Source organism: Pelophylax lessonae (assembly GCF_965119305.1).
Source record: "Pelophylax lessonae genome assembly, chromosome: 5".
Taxonomy (NCBI): Eukaryota; Metazoa; Chordata; class Amphibia; order Anura; family Ranidae; genus Pelophylax; species Pelophylax lessonae.
Window position 1 is genome coordinate 143256537 of NC_138772.1, and position 20107 is coordinate 143276643.

At 43.9% G+C, this 20107-nt stretch overlaps 1 protein-coding gene across 1 annotated transcript in view; it reads left to right on the forward strand.

Moving 5' to 3' along the window:
* Positions 1-20107, forward strand: part of PLCL2 (phospholipase C like 2) — a 312705-nt gene that overhangs the window by 22914 nt on the left and 269684 nt on the right. The gene's annotated exons all lie outside the window — the stretch shown is intronic.

Below are 20107 nucleotides of genomic sequence, written 5' to 3' on the forward strand. Positions count from 1 at the left end.
ACGAGTGGAGGACAGAGGAGCCTCTTAAGCCCCGTACACATGTAGCGATTGTCGGCCTTAAATATTGGGCTGCCGAACGATCGGCCGATTGCCGGCTTGTTAGTATAATGCTTCCGACAACCGACAGCGACTTTTCGGCCGAACAGAATCTGTTGTGCAGGCATTAAAATTTTTGTTGGCCAACACCAGAACGGCCGATTGTTCGCCAGTCAGTACAGAATTCGGCCGACAAACAGCCGATTAGCAAGACTGGGCATGCTCAGAAAAGAAAAAACACACGAAAAGTTAACCATCACATGACATCACTTCTGCAGTCGGCTGTTGTTGGCCGACAAACTTCATGTGCAGTCTTTTGCAGTTTTCAGCCGACAGGACAGCACCGGACAAAAAACGGCCGATCGTTCGGCCGACATTCGGGACGTGTGTACGGGGCTTTACAGAAGAAGTTACAGGTCTGTGAGAGCCAGAAATCTTGCTTGTTTGTAGGTGACCAAATACTTATTTTACTGAGGAATTAACCAATTAATTCATTAGAAATCCTACAATGTGATTTCCTGGATTCTTTCCCCCCATTCTGTCTTTCATAGTTGAAGTGTACCTATGATGAAAATTACAGGCGCCTCTCTCATCTTTTTAAGTGGGAGAACTAGCACAATTTGTGGCTGACTAAATACTTTTTTAACCAACTGTAAGTATGCACATTGGGGGTTCTCGGACTTCACTGGGTGCATGCTTGCTCCTGCAGAAAATTCAGCTAGATATCAGGGCTACCATCTTTAGAAGGAGGTTAGAAATGGCAACCCACACATTTCTTCCAATGAAGATTTCCTTTAATGAATCAATACATCAGAATATGCAGGACTCAATATATCCATGTGGCTCTACTAGAGGATGGGGTGTCCCTCCGTCTGTCAGTGTGTGGAATGTGCGATCGTTCTATTCATGTCCTCGATAAAATTAACTGGTCTCTAAAGGCCTGCTGACACCAGCATGCAGGCTGGTGTCTGTTGTTGTGTTGGGAATTTACTTTACATTGTTACAAGGCACCTTTTTTCCTTTTTAATTGTATTGAATTGCTAGAAAATGAAGCTTCATTTAAAGGATCGGTTCATCTTTAGTAACGTGTTACATTCTTAATTAAGGTGTAACATGGTACTAAAGCAGCAGCCAGCCCTCCCGATTTATCTGTTGTGGCAGCCGGCAGGGGATCCTCTCCCCGCACCCACTGTCACAATTTAAAAAAAGCGTGGCTGTGCGGGACTCCAACCACGCAGCCATGTAATTTACTCACAGCAATTAGTGAATGAATGAACTACAAGTACCATCTGTCACACCACAGCAGATAGGTTGTAGTTCTTAAAGGATAAATTCACCTTTGGGAACATGTTACATGTTCCATCTGTTTTTAGGGTGTTCCTAGTGCAGCAACCGCCACTTCCCCCTGCCCTCTCTCCCTGTGACAGCAGTATAGAGAGAAGTTCCCCGTACTAGCCGTCACTCGTTGAAGAGTGCAGCCATGTTGGGCTCCACCCGCACAACCATGTCATTCATTTACAGAGTTCTTTGAATGATTGAACTACAACTACCGACAGCCTTTGCGGATGTCAGCTTGAAGTTTTCAATGAACTACCAGGACGCTGTTGAGCGCGGTGGTAGTTAATGGAGTTTCCTGTCAGTGTGAAACTGCCTGCCCGTATGGTGTATGGCAGACAGCTCATGCTGACAGTCTGCAGGAGACCTGCATGGCATCAGTGATCTGCTGACTGCTGGTGCAATACCAGGCTCCTAAAATAAAAAAAAATAGTGCACATTTTTTCACCATAAAAAATATGCATTTATTATTATTATTATTTTTATTTTTTTATTAAAGTGAACTTATCCTTTAACTGTGAAGGTGCTGGTGTAACTGTCTGCCTGTAGGGGAGGAATGGGCAGACAGCTGCACGGACATCACGTGCCCGACAAAGGGGGTCCTGCGTGACCCCGAAATGTTGCACCTATCCTGAGGTGATCCTTTTGTGCAATAAAACGTTTCTTTGGACTGCTGTGCAAGATCCATGGTTTGCTGGCGAATATGTATGTTTAGCTGCACGGAGAGTCTGCAGGAGACTAAAATTTCACCCACAATCTGCTGATCGCAGATGCAATGCTCTGCAGGCTCCTAAGAAAAAATCAAGTAATAAATGCACATTTTTACCAAAAAAAAAAAAAAAATGTGCATTTATTATTTTATTTTTAAAAAAAGGTGAACTCTTGTCCTTTAAGTCTATGTACAGCAGCAGCTTGCGACATGCTGTGGTGAATTACACTGCATGTGTGCATTTTTACACAACGCCCCACAATCCACCTCAATGCAGCGTTGTGTAAATTAGGCACAAAATAAAAATATTTTCTGTGTTCCTTTGCGTTGAGCCTGCATTGGTCTTTGCAGATCAACACATCTGTAGGCCAATGTAACAATGCATATACCTTACCTGTCGGAAATCACCGTACTTGGCACCACTACTATTGTGGTACTGGGCTGAGAGTCTGTCCTGCTGAATTGTGAACACAGGTGGTTGCTTGCTTGGCATGAATGCAAAGCGTTCTCTAATGGCGCTTTTCCACTGCATGGAACCGAACGGTTCGGCTCGCTTTTGTGCTTTTCCACTGCTGGTACCGCATGGTACGGTGTAGGAACGGTACGGTACGGCGGCGCTTTTCCACTCCATGGAACCGAACGGTACGGCTCGCTTAAACAGTACCACCTCAGTTGTGGTTCCAACAGGGCCGTACCGGTACCATATCCCACAATCCTTTGCATGCAGCCTTGACTGTTTGTCACTACTAGCCACCGATTGGTCAGAGAATCATTGTTATCCCACCCACTTACTTTAGTACTACTTTAGTGGAAAAGCAAACCGTACCGAACTGTTCCAACACCGCACCATGCGGTACCATGCAGTGGAAAACCAAACAGGGCCAAGCAGGGCCGAGTAGAGCCAAGCCGGTACTTGCAGTGGAAAAGTGCCATAATTGGACAATGTGAAGATCAGTATGACTGCACACCTCTCCTCTTGTCCAATCAAAAAGTGCTTTGCATTCATTGAAAAAAAAAATGACCCCCTGTGTTTGGAATGTATCAGGGCAGCCACTTGGAATGGGACCTATAAGATGGAGGAGATCACTGGAGTAGCCGTTTCTTGATTGTATGTGCTTTCAAATTATTATGCCCAGGCCCTGTTTGCTTGATTTATACTATTTGCTTTTACAAGCTACCTTTTTCTTTATGCTATTGATTCCTGAATACAAAATGCATTGATTTGTCTATTGCAGCCCCATATTGAAGAAATGAATTATTGCAGTGGTTCTCAACCAGGGTTCCTCCAGAGGTTGCTAGGGGTTCCTTGAGCAATTTCTGCCTCTCAGATAAGTTCCCCTGACACCACTGATCTTTTTAGCTATCTGGAAGAAGGTAATTCCTCCCAATGTCCACAAATGTAAGGAGCATTCATCCCACTGACCATCACACGAATGTATCATGAATTGTAAATATAGTCATTTTTAGCAGGGGTTCCCTGAGACCCGAAAACTATTTCAAGGGTTCCTCTGTGTAGAAATGGTTGAGGGAGGCTGAATTATTGTAATAATTAGCTCTTGCTTGCTAATTTTTGAAAGGAAAAGGAAGAGACCTCATTGTGTAGGAAGTGACATGAATACAGTTCATCAATTAAACTTATGGAACTTCTTGAAGTGGATATGTGCAGTAATTCTCTTTTGCCGTCACATACCTGCCGTGTTCTGGAAGGGCAGTGATTTATACTGGGAACATGTAACGATAGAGTATTACATTGCAGCACAGAAATGCAATCCGGCCACAGTAAACTAAAAATAATGAAACCTGCTGAAGCTAAATGAGTTTTGGAGTCAGGTTTATGGAGTTCATTGCCAACAACCTGTCATGGCATAAAGGAGGAAACAAACCTTGCACAGATTATGGAATGCGTGCCCTCTTGTCTCTTAATAAAGTATTAGCTTGGAACAAGTTTGTCCGTTTAAAGTAAACAGTCCATTCTTTTTCAGATGTCGATCCTCCTTTATGGAGTTTTATGTCTCAGAATTGTCCCAGTAAGAGCCGAGAGCAGGATTTCTACTAACCAACCACCGTTCTAACAAGCTGCAAAGACTTGCCCGGAGGAAGTGTGGTGGCTTCTTCATACCCATGGTCAGTAAAGTGTGGTTGGTTAGCACAGGCTATACTGGCTCTCCTAAAGTTGTTGTAAAGGTTTTTTTACCTTGATGCATTTTCCGCAATAAAGGAAAAGTTCACCCTAACACTAAAATCTGTACATCTACAGGTATCCCCGATCTAAGACTAACCTATCTAGCCCTGAAGAGAAGAAATCTCTATACATACCTTTTTTTTTTTTTTTTTAAGCCAATCCGGTCAGGTCTTCAGTGGCAGAAGCTCTGCAGAGGAGACAGCCGACAATGGCAATAGCAAGTGATGTCACCCAACACTGGGGGTGTACTGGCGCAAAGAAGTTGAAGGGATACCATCAATAACAACCATCTAGGGCAAATGGAAAAACTATAATGGCATGGCACATATAGAGTCCATAGAAAACAGCAAGTCTTTACACCCTTGAAGGCTGCTCTGTCACAAGTGAAGAAGAGGAACTTGCAGAGAGCTATAAGAGAAAGACAGGCGCCACTCTTAAGTGTAAAAGAAAGGAAAAGGATGCGCAAACACCTAGTGCATTACCCGTGGTACTGTTAAAATAATTTAATAAAATGCTGAATGCATACTCACAAACATGAAGAATTAAAATCGTATTGCAAATTCCCGTCACCCATGGGTTGGACCATGTCCTGGAAATTGCGACCACTAACGCGTTTCGGGAGTCAAGCCCCCTTCCTCAGAGCTGGTCATGCCATAGCAGATTGAAGTCCTATATAGCGAGTAGCTCAATGTTCCTCCACTTCTTCCCCTCCCTTGCCCCTCCCTCCGGTCCGCTGGGGAGGTCCGTTTGAGCCGATGGAGAACGGGATACGCTCAAACAGACCTCCACAGCGGACCGGTCAGATCCTTCTGCACAGGCACCCGGACTTACCGAACCCCATGGTCAAATATCCACTGCTGCTTATACTTACGTGTTTGTGAGTATGTAGTGTGTCGAATTTCCAATAAAATACGAGTCCTATTACACTTAGAGTGGCGCCTGTCTTTCTCTTATAAGTGATGTCACCCATAGACTTATCATGGGGCTTCCATTGTCTGCTGCCTCCTCTGCACCCACCTCCACAGTGAGGCCATCACTGACAGCTCAGCGTGGGACCGGACTGGATCGGCTCAGCTTCGGAAAAGGTATGTATAGCGATTTTCTTCTTTACAGGGATAAATAGGTTAGTCTTAGATCACGGATTCCTGTAGATGTAGAGATTTTAGTGTAAGGGTGGACTTCCCCTTTCAAGGTAAAAAAATCTTTAATGTGCAGCTCCTTCCAAATATTTATCTGAGCCCGATCACAATCCAGCGCTGTACCTTAAAGCAGCAGTGCTGCTCCATCTCTCTCTCCTTATAGGCACATACAGTAGCGGGAACCATTGGCTCCTATTGATGTCAATCACAGCCTGTGAGGAGTGAGTTGGGGGCAGGGCCAAGCTGCACTATGTGTGTCTATAGACTCAGAAAGTAGAGGAAATCTCGCAAGTGGAAGACCGTATATTGTTGGCTTAGAACAAGCATGAGACCTATAAAGGCATGTGGTTCCATTGTGGTACCTTTACTTTCACAACAGAAGGCAAGGCACTATTGTTCAGAAAAATCATAGGGCCCTTTGTCCTCTCAATGGCTACCTGCGTGGTCCCGTCCTGTGCCCCCCCTCCCCCCAAGCTGGGTATACTGAAATATAATTGAAATTTCAGTATGCGTGTACCCTGCTGTCTGTTCGACAGAAGCCGTTCTTCTGTTCCATCTGGCTTCTGTCCAACAGTCATGCTGGAAAACCAACATTCACTCAGTGCCTGCAGCCAATAGTTGCAGAGCTGATCTATGTATTCGGATGGTTGGGGAAGGGGGGAGTGAGTCCCCGCTATCAGAAGACACAGTGGGACAGATTCCTGCATCATCGACATGGCTCGTGTTAATCCAGGGATCTGTTAGGTTTCTTTTTTTCTGCTCAACCCTCTGGTTAAATGAAAGGGAAAAAAAAACTTGGGGTATATAACCTGCTTTACACAGTTACCTGCCACCCTATAATTTTATATGATCAAACTCAACTCTAACCCTTTCTATCACTGACCACTATGACGCTCATGGGCTCACAGGTTCTTGTCTTCCCTACCGGCATTATCTCTATACAGATTGTGATCAGCAATCCTTTTTGTATGATCTTGGTAAATCAGCTAAGGGGGACTTGCCCTTTATTATCCAGTAACAACCAATGTAATGTTAGTAAATCTCTGAGATAGATTTGTAGATTTGTACATGTTGGAAAATGCACACTGACCTTGAAAATGGCTGCTGCTTTTTTCTTTTTGCTCTGGGGAGCTGTGTAATTTGCACATTGCATAGGCTTTTCATGTGTCATGTTTCAAATAATTAAGAACAATTTAGCAGCAGCAGCTTTAATGTTCAGCGGACATACCCTCGCTGTGATAGAACTCATCTACAGATGTCATCAAACTGGATTTGATTTACAAGCTGCGGTGACACATGAGCCCGGATTTAATGAAGACTTTGCACAGCATTAATGTCATCTTAAGAAGCTGCTAACACTTTGTGAGATGGACAATTTTTTAAAATTATTTGTTGCTTTTATGGTCTGTGCATTTTACAAAAAATTAGCATTTAGCATATACTTTACTTAGCCGACTTTGGGACAGTTTTATACCATAGATCTGTGTTTGCACCCCTCTAAACTAGAGATCAACCGATTATCAGCAAAGACGATATATCAAGTGCCGATCTGCACTTTCTCCGATTTATCAGAATCAGCCACCACGATGACCGATATAGCCGATATTTCGGGAAAGTGCTTGTACCGGGTTAATCCCTGCAACTAGAGGCATCACCCCGGTACCTGTGTCCATAGCCGACGGTCGGCTGTCATTAAAAGGAGTGGGAGGGGACGTCGTTACCCCCCGCCCCTTCCGGGCAACCATCCTGCACGGCCGCCGAAGAGAAGACCCGATCAAAGTCGCATTCGGCTCTGATCGAGTCTCCGTGTAAAAACCTGCAAGTGATGTCATGACATCACTTCCGGGTACTCGGCGCCAAATTCAAAAAAATTATAGCTTTCAAAACACCAAATTTTAAGTCAGAGGAGGGGTTTGGGGTCTTTTAGACTCCCAGATCCCTCCACTAGAGTACCTATAAAACAAATAAATAAATAAATGTTTTTTTTTTTTTTTTTTAATATACGAAAATATCCGCCGATACCGATATGCGATGACCAAAATATCGGTATCGGCAATAAAAAAAACGATATCGGTCGCTCACTATTTTAAACCTTGGTTTACAGTTGAGGTGTTAAAAAACTCTTAAATTAAATTACATAGTTACATAGTTACATAGTAGGTGAGGTTGAATAAAGACAATAGTCCATCCAGTTCAACCTGTGTAGGCATGTGTGGCTGTAATCATCTCCCATACCCCTGAATGTTCTGATCCTTGAGATGTAAGTCTAAGAGTCTTTTGAAAGCCACCATACTACCCGCAGAAACCACCTCTTGTGGTAGAGAATTCCACAATCTTGTTGCCCTAACAGTAAAGAACCCCCCGCGTTGCCTGAGGTTAAAACGCTTCTCCTCTAATCGCATTGTATGCCCTCGAGTCCTCATGCAATCCCTTCGAATGAACAGCTTTTTTTCTAAGCTGGGATCCCCATTAAGATATTTATAAATTGCTATCATGTCCCCCCTCAGACGTCTCTTCTCCAGGGAGAATAAATCGAGCGATTGTAGACGCTCTTCATAGTCAAGGTCCTCCAATCCCCTAATTAGTTTAGTTGCCCTTCTCTGGACTCTCTCCAGCTCCAACACATCCCTCCTGAGGACTGGCGACCAGAACTGGACGGAATACTCCAGATGCGGTCGGACCAGAGTTTTATAAAGTGGAAGGATTATAGTCTTATCTCTGGAATGCATCCCTTTCTTTATGCATGCTAATATTCTGTTGGCTTTGGAAGCTGCCGCTTGACATTGCATGCTGTTTCCTAATCTATCATCAACCAATACTCCCAGATCCTTCTCCATTTTTGATTCCCCCAAGGGCTCCCCTCCTAACGTGTATTGTGATTTTATGTTTTTAGTCCCCAAGTGCAAAACCTTACACTTCTCCACGTTAAACCTCATTTGCCATGTCGTTGCCCACTCTGTTATTTTGTCCAGGTCATTCTGCAGGATATCTGCTTCATGTTGTGAAGTTATTGCCCTGCCCAATTTTGTGTCATCTGCAAAAACTGATATCGAACTACTGATCCCGACCTCAATGTTGTTTATGAATAAATTGAACAAGGTTGGTCCCAGGACTGAGCCTTGGGGGACCCCGCTTACCACCTCAGACCAGTCTGAGTATGCGCTGTTTATTACTACCCTTTGGACCCGCCTTTTTAGCCAGTTCCGTATCCAAGAGCAAACCCTGCTATCGATACCTGCAGACCTTATTTTATAAATTAAGCGCTTGTGGGGAACTGTATCAAACGCCTTAGCGAAATCTAAGTACACCACATCTACTGGTCTGCCCCTATCTAGCTCACAGCTCACCTCCTCGTAGAATGTAAGGAGATTGGTTTGACAAGAACGCCCATTTGTAAACCCGTGCTGATTACTGCTGCTGATGTTGTTGTCCTTAGCAAACTCTACAATATAGTCCCTTATCATCCCCTCCAGAAGTTTACATACTACTGATGTCAAACTGACAGGCCTATAATTTCCCGGGATATGCCTCTGGCCCTTTTTGAATATTGGAATCACGTTAGCTTTCTTCCAATCCCCTGGTACATCTCCTGTCCTAATACTGTCAGCAAAGATCAGGAACAGTGGTCTCGATATAACTTTACTGAGTTCCTTGAGTACTCTCGGATGTATGCCATCCGGTCCTGGTGATTTGTTTGTGTTAAGTTTATCCAGCCTTTCCCTGATTTCCCCCTCTGTTAGCCATGGTGGCAAGTCCTGTTTATTACTACTAACCATACAGTCATGGTCAGTGTACCCCTCCTTTTCCTGTGTAAAGACTGACGAGAAAAAAGCATTTAGCACGGTTGCTTTTTCAGTGTCCTCTGTAACCATCCTCCCATCATTGTTAATTATGTGTGCAATATGCTCTGCCTTAGTTTTTTTGCTGTTGATATATTTAAAGAATTTCTTTGGGTTTTTTTTACTATCCTCCGCTATTTGTCTCTCAAAGTTGATTTTAGCCATCTTGATTTCTTGTTTACTTTTCTTATTTGCCTCCTTGTATTGCTCGAAAGCCGATACTGTGCCCTCTGATTTATACTTCTTGAAGGCCAATTTTTTCCCCCTAATAAGTTTTATGACGCTACAGTTTAGCCAGCCAGGTTTGGCTTTGTCTCTTCTAAATTTATTTCCCATAGGAATGCACTGCAAGATGCCTTTGCCTAATATGTTCCTAAAGCATTCCCATTTTTCCTCTGTGGTCAGGGATCCCAGGGTTTGGTCCCAGTTTACCTTTTCCATCATTGAGTACAATTTTGGAAAGTTTGCCCTTCTGAAGTTTAGGGTTCTTATGTTCCCCACTTGTCTTGTTATGTTGTTATTTACACTAAATGTGATCATCCTGTGATCGCTAGAGCCCAGGTTGTCCTGGACTCCTACCTCCGAGATTATGTCTGGGTCATTAGTGAGCAATAGATCCAGGACTGCGTTTTCTCTGGTGGGGGAATCCACCAACTGTGACATGTAATTATCCAGTAAGGTTTCCGTGAATAGGCGGGCCTTCTGTGAGTGTGCAGTCCCCTCTTCCCAGTCAATGTCGGGGTAATTGAAGTCCCCCAATAAGATTTCTTTATACCAAGGGTCTCCAAAGTTTCTAAACAAAGGGCCCGTTTACTGTTTTTCAGACTTTAGGGGGGCCAGTGGGAGTAGAAAATGTCCTTGTCTCAGTGAGAGAAAGGAATGCCTCATTGTGTCAAATTGTAGCCCATGGTTAGTGTCAGTGGAAGGAATTGTGGCCCATGGTTGGTGTCAGTGGGAGGAGATGTGCCCCATCACTGTTAGTGGGAGGAATTGTGCCCCGCGATTGTTGTCAGAGGGAGGAATTGTGACCTGCCCTTGTTGTCAGGGGGAGGAATAGTACCCCCTTGTTGGTGTTAGTGGATGGAATAGCACTGCTAAGGCCGGATAATGGAAAGCAAAATCTGGCCCTCAGGTTGCAATTCGGAGATCGCGGTTTTATACTATAACCATTTTATAGATAATTCTAGATCTTATCTTGGGTGAACCAAAGAAGACACAAGGAAGTGCAGAGTTGCTTTAGAATATTTTCCACCAAAAACCCAGGGCAGATGACGAATTCCCCATTTACAGTGTAAGCGTGATAGGCAATTTTAAAGCCTTTATCGTACATTTTGTAAAGAGTTTTTTATGTGTTTTTGAGCTTCAGACATTTTTGTTTTGGCTGACGGAAAGCAGCATCATCTGTGACATTCTATTTAATCATCCTTCTATCTGCCTCCTGGTTCTGCCTCCTGGTTTCCCTGTCTGATGTTATGGTTTCTTGTGCTGTCGGAGCTCTTGAGCCATGTCTGCTATGCCAGTTTCTTCCCAGGCCCTCTGCCATTTTTCTATGATTCTTTTAATCCGTAGGTCGTAGGGGATCCTGTGGGCTCTCACTAGGATGAAAGTCTCCACATTCACTGTGGACACTCCTAAAGAAGCCAGTTGTTGGGTGCAAAAATGCATGACAAAAACGCGCTTAAACCGATTGAGTCATGCATTTTCAGAGTCGTTCCCCAGTGAGGGCAGGCTCTCCCTAAGCTGTCTAAGTTCTGAAGCCTCCTGGTAGGGATGGGCTGCACTGGTCGGGACCGAAAGAAGCCCGTGGTGTACGTGCCCCTGGGGTGGCAGCCCAGGGGTGTGTTGATTCTCACTGGTGAGGGGCAGCTCGCCTTGAGTTTTTCAGCACCTTGGTCACTGCACCACACACACTTTATTCGCACGTGCCTCTTGGGACAGGCCTTTTGGCTCAGACCAGAGGAATTTTTTATTCCTGGCCGGAAGGCCTGCAATGGTATCTCACTATGCACTTCCCTTTCCCCACCTTTTTGTTTTTGTGTTGTTTTCTTTGTTGTGTCACATCACTTTCACCTCTTTTTCACATGAGTGAGTGAGTAGGGTGTGGATCCTCGGGCCTACCTTGAAAGTCTTGGGAGGGGGCGGATTTGGCCTTTTGGCTTAGTTCACCCTCTCTCATGGGGTTTTATGGGGGATCCCCACCTAGCACTTGGGGTGGGCTGTTTCTGGAGTCCTCCCAGAGAACGGGGGTTGCCTGGTTTTGGCCGGGCAGACCATGGAAGTACCTCAGTCCCTGTCAGGAGTCTTGCGCCTGGGGGTATCAAGGTCAGGGTCCGTCCTCTTTGGAGGTAGGATCATTTTGCACACCCTGTGCACTTTTTGTGTTCTTCACGTTGGCGTGTGTGCACTTTTTCATGCATCGGGTGTTAGTCTGAGTGTGTTCACACACCACGGCCTTTAAAAAGTAAAGCATGAGGCCTAAAACCGAATTTTCAGGATCGTAGTGCATGGAAGGCTGTACATGTGGATCTAATTACAAAGTACAGTCAATGGGCATCCATGCTGAATCTTTGTTGTACAGTACTATAATATTACAGAGCACTGTGAAATAGTTTCTCTTGGAGTTAAGGAAGTGTGACTAACAATTAGGGACTGCTGCAGTTCTGTCACAAAATGCTAGCTATTAGATAAAAATAACCCACAACAGGATGCAGACACGTGTGCGCTCGTTTGCTCTAAATTTACCAGGCTCGGTTCACTATGTCTATGCTGTACACGAGGGTGTGACCTGTTTGTAACACATTTTGAAGTCTTCCTGATAAGAGTCAATTCTTAGTATTGTTGATGCTCTTGTCATTTGCAGCCGTTTCTGTAACCACTTAGGTAGTGAAACCTTTGTTTTTCCATTTCTTTTTAGTTTTCTTTGTACAGTATATGAATTTTTCTTTTCAAAACTCTCATTCGGGGGTTCTTCAAAGAAAATGAAATGGGGCTACACTCCTAAAGCAGCAGTCCCAAAACTTCTCAGCACCACCAATGCTTTGAGGGATGTTATGTTAAAATGACTACCTTACTCCACCGGACTCGATTTAGGCCTCATGCACACTGGACGTTATAAAAATGCCAGTAGCTTTGAAGTGAGTTTTTCAGCTTTTTTGTATTGACATTTTTGAGCATTTTTTTTTTGCCATTTTTAGCTAAAAATCTATTTTAGTACCTCCCACTTTCCCACAATGCAATGCTTGCCAGAATTGCATCGCATGGGTTTTCACACCGATAAGATCGTGATAAGATTTAGGTGCGGGGGAAAAAAGAGTCCTACAAAATTTTGGTGCAAATGTGGACCCTTTTATCCCCACATCAAAATCGCAGCGCATGGGTGTGAACACCCATGCGCTGCGATTCTGTCAAGCTCACTGCATTTTGCAATCTGTTTCGGGTGTTGTCCATGGAACATTAAGCCCCCATTCAAATTGGGCAGATTCAACATGCGGTTTGATATGTCAAGTGACATGCCAAATCAGAGCCTATTGCCAGCAACGTTACTGTCCGAATTGGTGCAACCCTGACTTTGTTCCACCGTACCGATTCCCAATAGTAGTTTCTGCACTACTTTTGACAACTTCAGGGTGATTTCAATAGACATCTGTGCATGAACCTGTACAGATGTCTGCCAAGTCGCCCCCGAACTCGCACTAACGTGTTGTGCGAGTTTGAAATCGTGTGCGTTCAGCTGAATGATTTCAAACCCGCCCTCAGTGTGAACCGGTGCCGTTGCCGGCAATAGGCTCAGATTTGACGTGAGATTCAACATGACAAATCGCATGCCAAATTGGCACAATGTAAATCAGGGGCTTCCTCTTCCATGAGTGATACCCTGAAACAGATTGATTTCAAATTCGCACAATACGTTAGTGCGAGTTCGGGGGAGACTTGGCAGACATGTGTTCACACCCATGCAATGGGATTAGGTGTGGAGAAAAAAGGGTCCTACAACATTTTGGTGCAAATGTGATGCAATTTGAGCCATACAAAATATGTGGCTTAAATCACATCACGTAAATCACATAACGTGATGTGCACAGGAATACGGTGCGTTTTTGGTGCAAATCACATGTGGTGTTCAGCATGCACCAGTGTCAACCCAGGCTATGTTCCATGAACGACACCTCGAAGTAGAACCCAGGCTTTAACAAAAGCAATGGAATCAAAAACGTCAAACGCCAGTTGGCTGCATATTTTTGGCGTTTATAAGCGTTTATCGTCGTTTATCGACGTTAGAGCGTATTTACAGCTGAAAAACACCACTCAAAACCCACTCGTTTTCACAGTTTTTTTTTTTACAGCCAGAAAACAACCCTGCCAAAAACTGCTGATTACAGCCTATGTGTGCATGGACCCATAGGATAACATGCTAGGGTGTTTATTGGCTGTAGGAAAAAGCGTCTGACGTCAAAAACAACAGCTGTAAAAACCTCCAGTATGCATGAGGCCTTAAAGGTAACCACTTGACCGCTGGAAGATTTACCCTCCTTCATGACATGGCCATTTTTTGAGATATGGCACTGTTACTTTAACTGACAATTGCGTGGTTGTGTGACGCTGTACCAAAATAAAATGTATGTCCTTTTTTTCCCACAAATAGCTTTCTTTTGGTGGTATTTGATCACCTCTGCGTTTTTATTTTTTGCACTATAAACAGAAAAATTTTAAAAACCAAACAATACTTTTTTACTTTCTACTATAAAATCTATCAAATAAAAAAAATTAAAAAAATATCTAATTTATTTTTTAAATTTATAATATAAACAGAAGGATGCAGCGCCAGAGAGAAAATAAAACAATAAGGTACAACAAATATCATGAAAATGAATCGAGTAGTGAATAAAACCAGCCAACTTTTACCTCAGGGGTAGCAGAAGGCTTCCATAGTATAATATGTAAAAAAAAAACTAAATTTATTAAGATAAAAAAGGTACACTCACATTTGTTAGGCAACAAACAGGCATGTCAGCGTATCGGACAGTATGCAAAGATGGCCACGGCACCGTATGGAACCTATGACATGACGCAAGCACGCCTGACGCCGTGGCCATCTTTGTATACTGTCCGATACACTGACATGCCTGTTTGTTGCCTAACAAATATGAGTGTACCTTTTCTATCTTAATATATTTAGTTTTTATATACTACACTATGGAAGCCTTTTTTACTCCTGAGGTAAAAGCTTATTTTAGTTTATATTGTTTATTTCTGGGTGTTTGATCAGACCCCCCTGGTGCTGGCTGCCTAAATCATCATTTACTGTATCAAAAAGGAAAAGAAAAAGATGGGACTTTTGGGAGGCCAATGGGAAGAATGTGCTACATTTACGGTGTAGCACCCTCCTAGGTAGGTGCTAGAGAGTGAGTATAGTTTTGGCTCTGTCTGCCTATCAGAGGAGCAGCAGGCAATTCAATAATGCTTTCTGCTTAAAGCGGAGTTCCACCCTGGATTTGTTTTTTTTTTTTTTTAATACCCCCGGGACAGTCAGGGCTAGTGCATTCCACAATGGCTAGCCTCTGATCTGTCCCGGGTTGCACTTACCTGCAAGACGAAATACTTACCTTGCACACGTCTTGTCCAGCGCTGCCATCTCAGATGTGGGCAGCTTGAAGCCAGCGCGTCCTCTTCGGCGTCTTCTTCCGCCTTCTGTGGTCCCACGATGCTCTGCGCCGGCCCCGACGTCACTTCCGGGTCGCGCGCGTCACCCCTCCACAGCTTCTGGGCATGCCCAGAAGCTGTTTAGAGGGGGATGACGCGCGCGACCCGGAACTGACGTCGGGGCCGGTGCAGGCGCAATGATTCCTGGGAGCTATGACGTCCAGCTCCCAGGAATCATTGCAGAGCCAGGAAGTGACGACGGGCCGCGGCCGAGGAAGGAGGAAGAAGGAAGTAAGGTAAGTATATTTTCTTCGCTACGAGGTAAGTAAAAAAAAAAAAAAAATATGCGATTATCCATTTCTTTTTCAGGTGACCCGGAGCGAGAAGATGGAGGTAAGTATAAAAATAGGGTGGAACTCCACTTTAACAGAGAGCAGGATCTGTGTGTTAGGTCTGCTCATGGTGCTCAGTGTGTGTTTCATTTGGTCTAGGGAGTGTCCACACTGGTCCATTAGGGAGGCATTTTGGCCAGTGGAGGAAACCAGGCCAATGGGTACACAGGCTTTGATACAGCCCCAGTGATTGGCACAGACTGGTTGTCTCGGTGCATTCTGAGGTGTGATATAAAAGCCAGGAGCACACGTGCTTGGGGTCTTTGGCTGGTGAGCAGAGTCCCGGAGGGAGGGTGACAGCTGTCTCCTCCTCTGCATTGGTGGCACGTGGTTACAGGCAGTCGGCCTGGTGAACCAGAAGGAAGGGGCTGAACCCAGAGGTCCAGGAGAGCTGACTAGAGGGATTGAGACACTAGAGAACCTGGAAAAACAGTATTGTGAGTACAGGGGATCGTGTCTGAGGGCCTGACCTGAAAGGGGGCCACCCCGGAGTAGAGTAGTCGGAGAACGGGTGTCATCTGGTGGAATGAAAGGGGGTGCTAGGTGCTGAAGATAGTTGCTCAATCAAGTCTTTATTACAGAGACTTTACCTTAACTTCATCTAGTGGCAAGGTGAATCTGCAGCTTGGCTGTATCTTCAAATAGGAGTCCTCATCAACTGTGAATAGTTCAATTCTGGAGTATCCCACTCTATCCCTTCTCCCATCCCTATTTAAAATAAAACAACAAAAACAACCACAACCCCTAGACTGATCATTGACTGAGCCAGAAAGTAAAGTGTTAAGTTTGTGCATGCAGTTGCTAACAGTGACCCCAGAGGGACCCAAAAAGGTGAAGAATTCAGCAGTTCTCAAGGGGGCAGTGCTACAACTGTACTCATTTTTATTCACCAAGCGCAGATATTATTTGGTTTCTTTTATAAATTTATGCCAATTTGTATTATGTATTTTTTTGGTAAAAAAAAATCCCAATAAGCGTATATTGACTGGTTTGTGCAAAAGTTTTATAGCGTCCAAAAACAATGGGATATTTTTATTTATTTACTTTTTTTTACTAGTTATGGCAGTGATCAGCGACTTATAGCAGGACTGTGATATTGTGGCGAACATCCTGACACTAACTGACACTTTTTGGAAACCAGTGACACTAATACAGTGATCAGTATTAACCACTTTACCACTAGAGCATTTTGCTGTCTTACGTCTGGGCCACTTTTTGCGATTCGGCGCTGTGCGACTTTAACTGACAATTGCGCGGTCATGCGATGCCATACCCAAACTAAATTTACGTCCTTTTTTTCCCACAAACAGAGCTTTCTTTTGGTGGTATTTGATCACCTGTGCGATTTTTACTTTTTCCACTATAAACAAAAAAAGAGCGTAAATTTTGAAAAAATAACAATATTTTTCACATTTTTTTATATGAAATTCCCCCCAAAAAAATGTAAAAATCAAAATTTTTTTTATTTAAATTTTTGGCCAATTTGTTTTCTGCTACCTATGTTTGGTAAAAAAATTCACAATAAGCGTATTTTGATTGGTTTGCGCAAAAGTTATTGCGTTTGCTAACAAAGGGAAAGATTTCTGTCATTTTTGGTGTTTTTTTTTTTTTAACGCGTAATGGCGGCGATCTGCGATTTTTTTTTTTTTTTTTTTTTTTTTTTTGCGGGACTGCGACATTGCGGCCCACAGATCGGACCCTTGACTGACATTTTTGACACTTTTGGGGGTACCAGTGACATCACTGCAGTAATCAGTGCTATATATATGCACTGTTACTGTAAAAATGACACTGGCAGGGAAGGGGTTAATTTTATTGGAGAGGGAGGGGTTAATGTATGCCTGGTGCTTACTGACGTGTGCGGGGGGAGATGACTGTGTGAGCCAGGGACAGGTCGGAGTGTTCAGCTGTGCTGAACACTCCGATCTGTCACTCCCTGTCACTTGGGAGATCCGCCCGCTTGTGTTTACACAGGTGGGCGGATCTCCATACTAGATCCCCAACGATCGGGGCAGAGCAGCGGCGATCGCCGCTGCTCCTCCCCTGGCCCGACTCCCGCTGTGACTGAATACAGCGGGAGCGAGCCTCCGGCGGTGCGCGAGCGCCGCCCACATGGGGGAGTGTCTTGACGACGTAGGTCTACGTCGTCAGAAGAGAACGAGCCACTTTGCCGCAGTAGTACTACGGTACTCAGTGGCAAAGTGGCTAAAAAGATATGTACTAATGACACTGGCTGGGAAGGGGTTAACATCAGGGCAATCAAAGGGTTAACTGTGTACCTAGCCAGGGCTTTACCATACTGTGGGATGTGCTTTTACTAGGGGAATAGATGTAATTTATTGTGAGAATAGAAAAAGAAAAGAGGGTGCATTGGCCTAGTGCATCATCCAAAAGATTTATCAAAAATAAAATCATAAAGATGTCTACTCACAAACCTAAGTCAAAAACACGCTCGTACGGCCACATGTGTAGCTATCTCTCATTGGCTGCTCGAATCACCGAACCTGGGAGTGGGGGAGGCCTGGGTGAGACTCCCCAGGGTAACACGTTTCATAGGACCAGCCTTCTTCTTCAGAGCCTGAGCAGCCAATCACTAGACTCCAGCACTGTCACATGGGAGGAAGGAGAATGGCGTACAGGCTTTCCCATACCTGCGAGCACCAGGTATTTCTTCTAACTCCAGGCAGTGAACAGAGTGACAGGGCAGCAAAGGGGATATTAATACAGGCTTGTCTTGAGTCTAAATTTTAACAAGGACCTGTTGCTTTGTCCTACATGGACACATCACAGGTTCACTCTAACCCTTGGTTTAAATCTATGCACTAAATCTATCCACTCTCTAGCACTCAAGTAGCATCAAAGTAGTGCAGGAACCTTTTGTGTCCAAAGTTGCATGTTATAGAGAGAAAAGGGGAGGATATGGGGCTTGGAGCTAAAGGTAGGTCTCATCCCTATATTTGTAGACAGAAAAGCAGATTCCCCCACTAAATGGGACTATAACGACCTACACCTGGAGTCACAAAGTAGATATAGAAAAGTAATAAAAAGATATAAAAATAAAGGTGTATATATACTTTTTTATTACTTTTCTATATATACTTTGTGACTCCAGGTGTAGGTCGTTAAAGTTGCATTTTAGGATTAGGGGTAAGGGCTCCGGGTAGGGGTAGAGTTAGCGGTAATTGTTAGGGTTAGCGGTTAGGGTTGGAATGCTAACCCTAACCTTTACCGCTAAGCCTAACCCTAGCCCTTAACTCTAATATTCATCTTTAGACACATAAAGATTCCTGTATTAGTTTGATGCTACCTGAGTGCCAGAGAGTGTAAAGTCGCACTCCATAAAAAGAACGGTTATGTTTTTCTAGCCAAAAAAAGCAAAATGCATCAAAAACGTGAGTTCATAAACACATAACATGCCGGAAAACACAGCCACAGCCTGTATACATGTGAATCTAGCCTATAGCTGAACTCCAGGTATAGATTTTATTGCATAGTTACATTGGTCCAGTTTGGGCATATGGGTGTATGCCTACTCCAAACCTGTGGGATCGCTGTGGAAGTGGAGAATCGCTGTAGTTGGTGTTGCATGAGTAGGGGATTGTCACATCACCGCTCTCATATCTCTGTCTTGTCCAATTCCAGAACGCCTTGTTATTATTGAGAATAATGCAGAGCATTCTGTGAATGGCACCCACACCAAGCACACAACCCCCTGTGGTTAATATGCAGCAGCCTCTCACCAAGGAAACCTAAAGACATTGGCGATCACTGCAGTAGCAGTGACTATATATCTTTGCCACTACTGGTTAATCATCTTTCATGGATCTCTGTTACTTTACGTACTTGCACAGTTAATGCTGATGGACTGTATTTCCCCTGATAGCTCTGTTTGATGTACCCATGGATCGCCTTCAGTGTCCCATAGGATAGTGATGAAATAATTATTGTTATAGTACAGGGTAAAGTAGATAAGTATATAATTACTGTCATCTATGCTCTGAACTTTTTAAAATACGGTACACATTTTCCTGGAAAGGTCAATGCTGTCGCTGCCCACTGTGTTATCAGAATACATATTAACCACTTAATAGAGCTTTCTTTTGGTGGTATTTGTTCACCTCTGCGTTTTTTATTTTTTGCGCTATAAACAAAAAAACAAAAAAAAATGTGTGACAATTCTGAAAAAAAAAACTTTATTTTCTGTTATAAAACATTCCCAATAACAAAACATTAAACTATTTTTTTTCATGAATTTTTAGGCCAATATATATTCTGCTACATTTTTGGTTAAAAATAATCCCAAATAAGTGTATATACGTTGGTTTGCGAAAAAGTTATCGCGTCTACAAACTAGGGGATAGATTTATGTCTTATTTTTTTATAATTTTTTTTTACTAGTAATGGCGGCCGACAGATCGGACACTTAACTGACACTTTTAGGGGGACCAGTGATATTACTACAGTAATGAGTGCTAAAAAAAATGCACTGTTACTGTACTAATGACACTGACAGGGAAGGGGTTAACACCAGGGGTGATCAAAGGATTAAATGTGTGCCTGGGGGATGCTTTCTAACTGTGTGGGGGAGGGACACAGGATCCCTGTGTTCATCACTGACAGAACAGCGGTCTGCCGTGTTTACATTGGCAGACCGCCGTTCTGTCTCCATGGGAAGTGAGCGAGAGTGCCCGGCCCCGCTGATTGGCTCCCCCCTCTAGCCAGTCGGCGCGTGTGCGTGTGCCCCAACTGTCTGCTACACGAAGTGATGTACAGGTTCGTCATTTCGCGTAACAGAGCCACAGTATAACAAGGGCAGCTGGTCGGCAAGTGGTTAA